This window comes from Salvia splendens, chromosome 21, assembly GCF_004379255.2.
Source record: "Salvia splendens isolate huo1 chromosome 21, SspV2, whole genome shotgun sequence".
Classification (NCBI taxonomy): Eukaryota; Viridiplantae; Streptophyta; class Magnoliopsida; order Lamiales; family Lamiaceae; genus Salvia; species Salvia splendens.
The window spans coordinates 3,867,590-3,877,661 of record NC_056052.1 but is presented as its reverse complement, the minus strand read 5'-3'; the positions used below and the strand labels follow the sequence as shown (position 1 = coordinate 3,877,661).

General features: G+C 40.7%; 1 pseudogene; it reads left to right on the top strand.

The window, feature by feature from the left end:
• Positions 1-2,408: 2,408 nt before the first annotated feature.
• LOC121784779 lies at positions 2,409-6,884 on the top strand (annotated as a pseudogene).
• Positions 6,885-10,072: the final 3,188 nt, after the last annotated feature.

Genomic DNA, 10,072 nt, shown 5'->3' with positions numbered 1-10,072 from the left:
ATTGTACTCCTCCGTTCATGAAATGTTGTCTAAATTTGACTCAGCACAGATTTTAAGAAATGTGAAGAAAAATTAGTTGAAACAGTTAGTGGAATGAGGATCTCATATTTATATATTAATTTTATAATAAAATGTTAATTTAAAAAATTAGTGGAAAGTGGAGTCTATTTATTAAAAATAGAAAAAAAATAAAGTGAATAACTTTTTACGGACGGATCAAAATGATAAAATTAGATAACATTTCACAGATAAAGGAACGTGCAATCAAGGAATTAGGCCATCCACAACGCTGTCTCTATACCGTCTCTTAAACCGTCTCTTAACTACTATTTGAGCACTATTTGAGGGCCCCACTGTCCTTTTTTCCTCCATCTCTTAACTAAGAGACGGAGGCTGCAACGCTCCGTCTCTTAACCGTCTCTATACCGTCTCTTAATTACTATTCATTCAATTTAATTTATAATTTTTTTTAAAACCCAATTCAATTTAAACAAACACACTTTATTAAAATTAAAACAATATTACAACTTAACATTAAAAAAGCGAAGACATAATTAAAATTCTAAAAAAATAAAAATGACATAATTTAATATTCTCCGCCAAAGTTTTCCCAAATGTGCTCAATTAGATCATCTTGGAGTTGGGTGTGGGCGCTAGAGTCGCGTGTCCTTGCCCGAATAGCCAACCGTTCTTGTATAGATGGATGCGCTCCACTTCGCGGCGGACTACTTGCAGTTGAGCTTCCGGGGGATTCGGGGTCGAACCAATTTCCGGCATCGGGTCCTTCGTCTCGGACAATCATGTTGTGCAAGATTATGCACGTATACATGATGTCGACCATGCTCTCCATGAACCACGAACGAGCCGGGGCTTTGATGATGTTGAAGCGCGCTTGGAGAACCCCGAACGCCCTCTCCACATCCTTGCGCGCAGCCTCCTGCTTCTGCGCAAAAAGAGCCTGCTTTGGGTTCGCTGGCCTGCCGCACGTCTTCACGAAGGTCGGCCACTTCGGGTAGATGCCGTCGGCGAGATAGTACCCCATTTTATACCGTCGGTTGTTGGCGACGAAGTTGATGGCCGGCGCTTTACCATCCAAAACTTCGGTAAAGAGGTCGGACTGTTGGAGCACGTTTACGTCGTTGTTCGAGCCAGGGACCCCGAAGTACGCGTGCCAGATCCAAAGTCGGTAGTCGGCAACGGCCTCGAGTACAACGGTTGGGTGGGTGCCTTTGTGGCTGCTCGTGTAGGAACCCCTCCAAGCCACCGGGCAATTCTTCCATTGCCAGTGCATGCAATCGACACTGCCAAGCATCCCGGGGAATCCGTGCACTTGTTCGTGCAGGTTGAGGAGGAACTGACAATCCTCCGTGGTTGGCCTCCGGAGAAATTCGTCACTGAAGGCTGCCCGGACGCCTCTGCAGAAGTTGAGCAAGCACAAGCGCCCAGTACTGTCTCCGATGTGCAGGTATTCGTCGAATATGTCGGCCGTTTGTCCAGTCGCAAGCTGCCGGATGGCTGCAGTACATTTCTGCAGCGTCGTGTGGCTGGGACGACCGACCGCGTCGAACCCTTCTCGGAAGAACTCCTCCCTGGCCGCCAAAGTATTCGCTATGTGGAGAAATAGCGGTTTCCGCATGCGGAAACGGCGACGGAAATAGGTATCTCCCCAAATCGGGTTATCGCAGAAGTAGTCGCGTACTAACCGTGCGGCGGCTTCCTCCCGGTTCCGATTGATGTACTTCCGGGAGCGTCGTGGGGGTGGTGCGGCTTCCTCCGCCTCTCGTCGTCGATCTTCTTCGAGTGATTGTTCCATTAATTGGCGCATTTGCTCAAAAGGATCCATTTGTTTGAGTTGATTGAAGATGGAAATTGGAGTGATAGAGAGGATTTGAGAGGAATAGATGTGTGTTTGTGTTTGAAATGAGTATGGAATAGAATTATTTATAGAGTAAAAAAATTAAAAATTTAAAAAATGAAAATAAATATTTAACGGTAATATTACCGTTTGAAAAAAAAAAAAATTTTTTTTTATTAAAAATCGATTTTTTTTTAAAAAAAAATGAATTATTGCGTCATCAGTGACGACGCCCACTCGCGGGCCAGCGAGTGGGCGTCACGCACGCATGGGGACGTGCCACGTGTCTCGGGCGCGTGGCGAGACAGCTCGTCTCGTGTCTCTCCGAGACGAGCTACGCGACGAGCCGGTCGCGAGCTGGAGACGAGATGGCCGCTGCAATGCGTCTCGCAGGGGTCTCGTCTCTCCGAGACGAGACGCGAGCCCGGCGCGAGACGCGTTGTGGATGGTCTTAGTGGTCCATTTCAAGAAAATAAAAAATTCCATGGTGGCAGTCATGGTCAAAATGCTTCATAGTGATAAGAATAAATCAAGATTCCAATGATTTAAGCATGACTACTATTTCTACAAAACAAAACATTCGATTTTAGGTAGAAATTTAGTATAGTAAAAATGAGTAATCATGGTGCTAGATTGGTAGTGCCTATAGATGTGATGAAGAAGCCAAGGGAGCAAAAACTGCCTTTGCACAACCGGTGGCACCCTGAGATACCTCCGGTGGCGGAGGTCCGCGCCGGAGAACTTTTCAGGGTGGAGATGGTGGATTTCAGCGGCGGCGGCATCACTAAAGAGTTCACCGCTGAAGACGCAAGTTTCAAGATCCTTCTATCGTGAGTTTCTCATATATCTGCAATTAATTATTTATTTATTTGTTGGCGGACTTTCCTATATATTCCACTATAGATTCTTCTTTGCCATTTTTTAATTAAGACGAGAAGGAGACTCCTCAAATTTTAAATTTTGAAGTAGATTCAATGTGCCAAATAGCAATATACTCCCTCCGTCCCGTGTTACTTGCACTTATTTCCTTTCTGGGCGTCCCAAGTTATTTGCACTCTTTCCATTTTTAGTAAAAATTATCACCTACAGCCGTAATATTTGACTTTGCTATACACTCATTCCTTAATCTCCGTGCCAAAAAGGAAACGTGCGAGTAGTGCGGGACGGAGGGAGTATTATACTAACATATAGAGTGAACTATAAAATTTTACGCCTCTACGTATGCCAAGTCGAACGCTAGAGGTATCCATGTTGAAAAAATGCATTGTAAGCCTCTACGTATGAATATAATATCATTTCAGACTTTTTTCACTATTTTGAGTATTTCATTTCAGACTTTTTTCACTATTTTGAGTATTTTATACCCTTTTCCCCTCACTTTTAACCTAAATGTAATTCCAAGGATGTTTTAGTCTTTCTCATTTTTATTACTATGCACTATGTTTATTTTATATTAAAATATTATTATCATTTAATCTATAAATATTGTAAATTTAATTAGATTAATAAATTAAAATACTTATCATCATCGATAGTTATCATAAGAATGATTTATGAACATATCTAACTAAAATAAAACATAAATCATTCTTATGATAACTATTGATAATTATTTTAATTTATCAATTTAATTAAATTTAAAATATTTATGGATTAAATGAAAATAATATTTTAATATAAAATAAACATAGTACATAGTAATAAAAATGAGAAAGACTAAAACATCCTTGGAATTACATTTAGGTTAAAAGGGAAGGGGAAAAGGGTATAAAAGACTCAAAATAGTGAAAAAGGGTCTGAAATGATATTATACTCATACATAGAGGCTTACAATGCATTTTTTTAAACATGGATACCTCTAGCGTTCGACTTGTCATACGTAGGGGCCAATTTTGTATTTCACTCTAACATATATATTCTTGCAATTCTGTTCCTTCGGAATTTTACTGCGTTGCTTTTGTGGGCACGTTGCACTCATGTTCTATTGTCAAATATGTTATTCTTAAGAGTTAAATTTGAAAAAATTATATATTCTATTTATGAACGCATAATCCTAATCATCAAATAATATTAATATTTTTAAAGTGCTAAAATAATTATTAATACCCTAAGATGGAGTTAATTACGTTCCCAACCTTCATAGTATTATAAAAAAATATTACATAGCCTTTATAAATTCGAAAAATAATATACCTCAACTTCTCAGCATTTTATTGATGTATTTTGTAGATAAACCTATCTATATATTATTAATAGAAGGAAGAAAAATTAAAAGCACATTCATTGACATAGACATCAACTAACGTAAAAACGACACCAACTTAAAAGTCTAAAGTCTAAAGTCTAAACCCTATCGCATTCTAATCAACTCCCAAAAAAATGACACTCATACGTTTAAATTACTTTTTATAATTACCATTAATTTACCATCATAAGATTGATAATAATATTAAGAAAATTATAATTACAAGAACATCCCATCATACCTGTGCATGCATAGTGATAAATACATCTTGCCAAAAGTTGCCAACATCATTTGACAATAGGGGAAGGCAACTATAGGGACCATTGGAAAATTTGCATCTTCTTTTGTCAGCTAGTCATATTCAACTAATTAAATATCTATTCACAAATATATGGAGTATGTTTCAAGATTTTTTTTTCATGTTGAAAAACTCTCCTCAAAAGCATAAATGATAAGATAAGGTGAACAAACACTTAATGAAGCAACCCCCTAATGAGTCATGGCCCCTCCAACTCCAAAACTAATAGTCCCAATAGACTTAAAGAAGAAGCCATGCCAGCAGAGGCTGCCACTTCACAACTGGTGGCACTCGGAGATACCTCCGGTCGCAGAGGTCGAAACCGGGGTGGTTTTTAGGGTAGAGATGGTGGATTGGACAGCAGGGGCAATCTCTGATGATAACCCTGCAATTGATGTTAAAACATTAGACCTATCAACTGTAAGTGCAACTTCCATTTTGTGTATGTACATGCAAACATTAGACTATCAACTAATATCGGGTCGAGGTCGGGTACGGGACTACTCCAAAATCGGGTGCGGGTACCTGATTCAACAGGCTAGATCTGACCCCCAACATCCTTTAATTACCAATTACCTCTAACCCCTCTTTCTCACTCCCCAAAAATACTAATTACTTATTCGTCTGCTATTAATTGTCTCATTTAAGATCGGTACATATTTTAAGTGGTGAAGACCTTCTATTTTAACATAGAGGCACCAAGACTCTAAACTAATTCCATGCCTCATCTAAATTAGGATTCTCACAAATACTAAATTTCATTACAACACAAGTAACATAGCATGATCATGTGACATATATACTACTACTACATATCTCAGGTTCATTATCTGAGTGGACCGATTAGAGTGGTGGATGCGGATGGGGATCCAGCGAAGCCTGGTGACCTCCTTGCCGTAGAGATATGCAACTTGGGGCCTCTGCCAGGAGACGAATGGGGTTTCACTGCGATTTTCGACAGGGAGAATGGTGCGTGGAGGATTTCTCACAGACCACTTCCCTTGTGCAACTAAAGCTATATGGTATTTTGAAGGAATATATGCCTACCCTCCTCATATTCCAGGTAAAATATGCATATTTCATTACTTGCACCTCATGAAAGTTGCACTCACTAACTAATATGGAATATCCCCGGTATAGTCGGAACTGCACCTTCAATGGAATTGCTTAATATATGGAACGAGAGGGAGAGAAAACTCGAAGAAACTGGCCTCCACTCCTTCAAACTGTGTGAGGTTTTGCATTCGCGTCCCCTTGCAAACCTTCCATCCACAACCGGATGCGTTCTTGGCAAGGTACACAATGCCATCTAGCAGGAGCGCAGCCAGAAAATTATATAGTTAATTTAACAAATTTGAGAGCGGACATTTAGTGAATATAAATATTTACATGGAAAGAAATTCAGAAATTTCTTTTTTTCTTCAATATGTCTGGACCATTGAATTTTTACTTCACATTTTCTTACGGTAAATTTGCAACTAAAGAGAACGCACGGGCATTTGCAATCATATATGTTGCGTTACTTGTAGATCGAGGAAGGGAGTCCGGATTGGGAAAGAATAGCAAGAGAGGCAGCAAGGACGATCCCGGGGAGAGAAAACGGAGGAAACTGCGACATAAAAAATCTGAGCAGAGGTTCGAAGGTGTACCTCCCTGTATTCGTGGAGGGCGCGAATCTAAGCACCGGGGACATGCATTTCTCACAAGGGGATGGAGAAGTAGCATTCTGTGGCGCCATTGAGATGAGTGGCTTTCTTGAACTCAAGTAAGCTTACTTCATCTTTTCATACACACAAAAAAAAAAAGAAAAAAAAAACTGTTTTTAACTGTTCCATGGTGTTAGGTGTGAAATCATAAGGGATGGGATGAAAAAGTACCTAACTCCGATGGGGCCAACTGCATTGCATGTGAATCCGATATTCGAGATAGGCCCGGTGGAGCCGAGATTCTCGGAATGGCTGGTGTTTGAGGGGATAAGTGTGGACGAGAGCGGGAGGCAGCACTACCTTGATGCTTCCGTTGCTTACAAGCACGCTGTGCTCAACGCCATCAATTATCTCTCCAGATTCGGATACTCTAAAGAGCAGGTCTATCTTCTACTGTCATGCTGCCCGTGCGAAGGAAGGATCTCGTGGATTGTGGACTCTCCTAACGCCGTCGCCACACTTGTGCACATCGAATGTTGCATACTTTTCGTGGACGATTGAAGTAATAGGAGAATGTATTTCTTTGCAGGATATTCGTCCGAAAACGAGGGGTGTGCCGACAGGCCTTAGGCTAGTGAGAAATCAAGGTCACCCTCAGTGCAGCTATGATGGAAACCTGCCTATCACCAAAAATCCTAGTGCCACAACTTAAGACTCTCATTGAACATGAAATTGGTCGTGTTAAGCAGTTTTAAGACTACTAGACAGTTTGTATGTCTCAATAATGATGGATCATACTCCATATGGTTAATCAATAAATACTACTATAATTCTTAACCAGCAATGGAGAATTCATGTGTTTCGTGAGGCTTACTTGTAAGTGTGTGTTATTTTTTACATTTTCATTTTCATTTTCATTTTGTTCGTATATGAATATATGTGTTGAAGCATTCTTAACCTTTTTTCACTTGCTATCATCTGTCGTTCTTCCCTATTGTGGGGGTATAAACTCGCACAACAAAACTATGCATGACCAAAATCGAATCTGATACCAAAAATCCAACTATAAAAACCACCAAGTTCGATTAGATTTGAGCTAGAAATTTTGAATTTTGAGTTTATAATTGCTAAGCAAAATTTTTTTGGCCCCATTTGGTACCATAGAATTGAATTTGATGGTATTAAATTTGAATCGTGTCTTTAATTCCAAATTTAATGTTTGGTATTGAAAAATATTTGGATTTAGATTTGAATCACAATTCCAAATTTAATCAAATTTAAAATTTGAAATTTATATCCGGAGTAGATATTTGGAATTCTAAATAATTAAAAAATTCACACATGTATACACATAGCACACACAATTTACACGTTACACACATTGCATGCGCATACACACTGCGCACTACTAGCTATAAGGATGTCAATCATACCAGCTAAGTGAGTTAAGGTCAATCCTACTCGAGTTGTGAGTTAACATGGTGTGGACTAATCGGACTGAATGTTCAGTTTTTGAGTTAACCTAGCTAATTGGGTTAATTATTTTTAATCTTAACTATAAACGTTCAGTTTTCGGGCTATGCCAACACGCTAATCAAATTGCTAACGATATGATCGTTTTAATATATATATACTATGATAAAAATTAGTTATTGGATCGACCCAACCAATTATAAATCGGTATTTTTATCAATTCACTTATTGGTCCGATTTTTAACACACATAAATTTATTAAAATACATGGAGACATGACGGTCCAATTGCGAAGGGTGGCTCAAGTTGCGAGAATCATATTTTATGGATGAAAACAAATGAATAGGAATAATAGTTGTAGATTTTCATGAAATAATAGTATATGCATACATAAAGGGTTAGGTCAAAGTCTAAATTATGAATTTAAAATGTTGATGACATTAAATTCGAACAGGCTCTGAAGAATTGTGTAGATACTATATAGATACAAAATACAGTAAAGATCTGTAAAAATCATGGATTAAATATGCCCGGTCAATGGATTTTGACCAAATAATAAATGTGACGAGACATTTAATTTTGTGAAATTAAATAACATAGCGTCGATCTACATTTTACGTAGATAAATGTAGTATATTCACTTTCTCAAATCCGATTTCCGGTGAGTGAGAAATAGTGGATTAAAGTTGGGCATAATTAGCGTTTAATTAAAGCTTGGAGTTGGAGCTTAGGGAATAATTAACTAGTGTTAATTATCCCACATTGGAGGATTAACACATCTTTTAATGTGTATAAATTAAGTGACTTTATGTTACTTAATTATTATAGTGGACCAAGATGGGTGAAATAGCCCACACGCGCGCACACGCGCGCGCCGCCGCCGCCTCCCGCCCGCCCGCCCGCTCGAGCCCGTGCTCGCGCTCGCGGGCCGCGGGCCCGGGCCCGATCTCGATCTCGATCTCGATCTCGATCTTGATCTTGGACTTGGTCTTTGGGTGGTCTTTGGGCTTGGTGCTTGGCCCAAACTATTCTTTTTAGACCACCGCCGAGTCAGCAATCCAAGTGGCTTGACATGTCGTCAAGCGAGGCACAGTCACGGCTGCCACGTGAGAAATCCACACGCTCCACACACGGGTGGCACACTCCAGCCACACGCCTGTAACCGACGTCGGTTACGAATTGCCATGATGAGCCTTCAATGGCTGGTTGACCCTGCATGGTGGCTTAGCCTATAAATAGGCTAGCCATACCACTGCATTAGGAGACACACATACAAGCATTCTGCATCATAAGCTCTCTCCCTCTCTCTGCATTGTCTTTCTGTCGAAGCTCTGCTCTCTCCTCCATCCCGTTCGCCGGAGCTCTACTGATTGCGGTGCTGCATCAATAGAGACGTAGCCGTTTTACCTTTGGGGACGACACGCCAAACCGAAGAGCACTACCGGGGCGTATCTCGTCTTGCGGGAAGAGGCCTCCTCGACTCGGCTAAACTTGGTTCACGGTTACTGTTTCGAATTCTGTAATTTTCTTTGTAGTTCAGTTTCATCTTCTGTATTTCTTCTTTTGGGTTGTATTACGCCCGGTTTTGTTATCTCTTGTAATCCCCAGAAACCAACAATCGCAAGACGAGATAACTTGCTTTTGAAGGACTTTGGACCATAAAACTGAACTATAACTTTCGAAACTTAAAATACCTTTGCTGGAGATGTCGACGGAATCTAACACCACTGCTGCCGCCACCACCGCCGCCATTCCTTCCACCATGGCGACCACTGGACCGGTCAATACGTCGTCAATTCCGAAGATGATGCCCACTCTCGGGCGCTAGGGCTGGCAATTTTTGACAAGACACGATAACACGACACGAACCGGCACGAAAATAATGGGTTTGGGTCAGAGCTTATTGGGTTCGTGTCCTTATCGGGTCGACCCGTTAAGGACACGAAAATTTCGTGTCGTGTTCGTGTCGTGTTCGTGTTATCCGTTAACAATACATGTTCGTGTCGTGTTCGTGTCGTGTTCGTGTCATCCGTTAACAAATAATATTTTAATATTATTAATTCTTATTATTTTCATTTTTAATAGGTTTAACCGTTATCAGGTCGTGTTGTTATCGAGTCGTTATCGTGTCATCTCGTGTACTTGTTGTTATCGTGTCGTGTTGACCCGAATTGGTTCGTGTCGTTAATGGGTTCGTGTCGTGTTCGTGTCTGAGGATTTCGTGTCGTGTTCGTGTTCGTGTTTGAGGTTTTCTTAACGGGTCGTGTTCGTGTTTGCTGTTATCGTGTTCGTGTCGTTATCGTGTCGACACGATAACGACCCGACACGCACGATTTGCCACCCCTACCGGGCGCTATCCCTCTTCATCAACAACCCCTTGGGAGTTCGTTAACCCCCTTGGGCTCACTGGTGGATCCACCTCGAGTGGATCGGTTGGTTCCACTTTTAGTGGTTCCTTCGGATCCTTTAATGGATCGAGTGTTGGGGCCTTCGGGCCTCACACGAATGCTGGGGCCTTCGGGTCTCATGCGAGTGCTAGTCCCTTCGGGAATAGT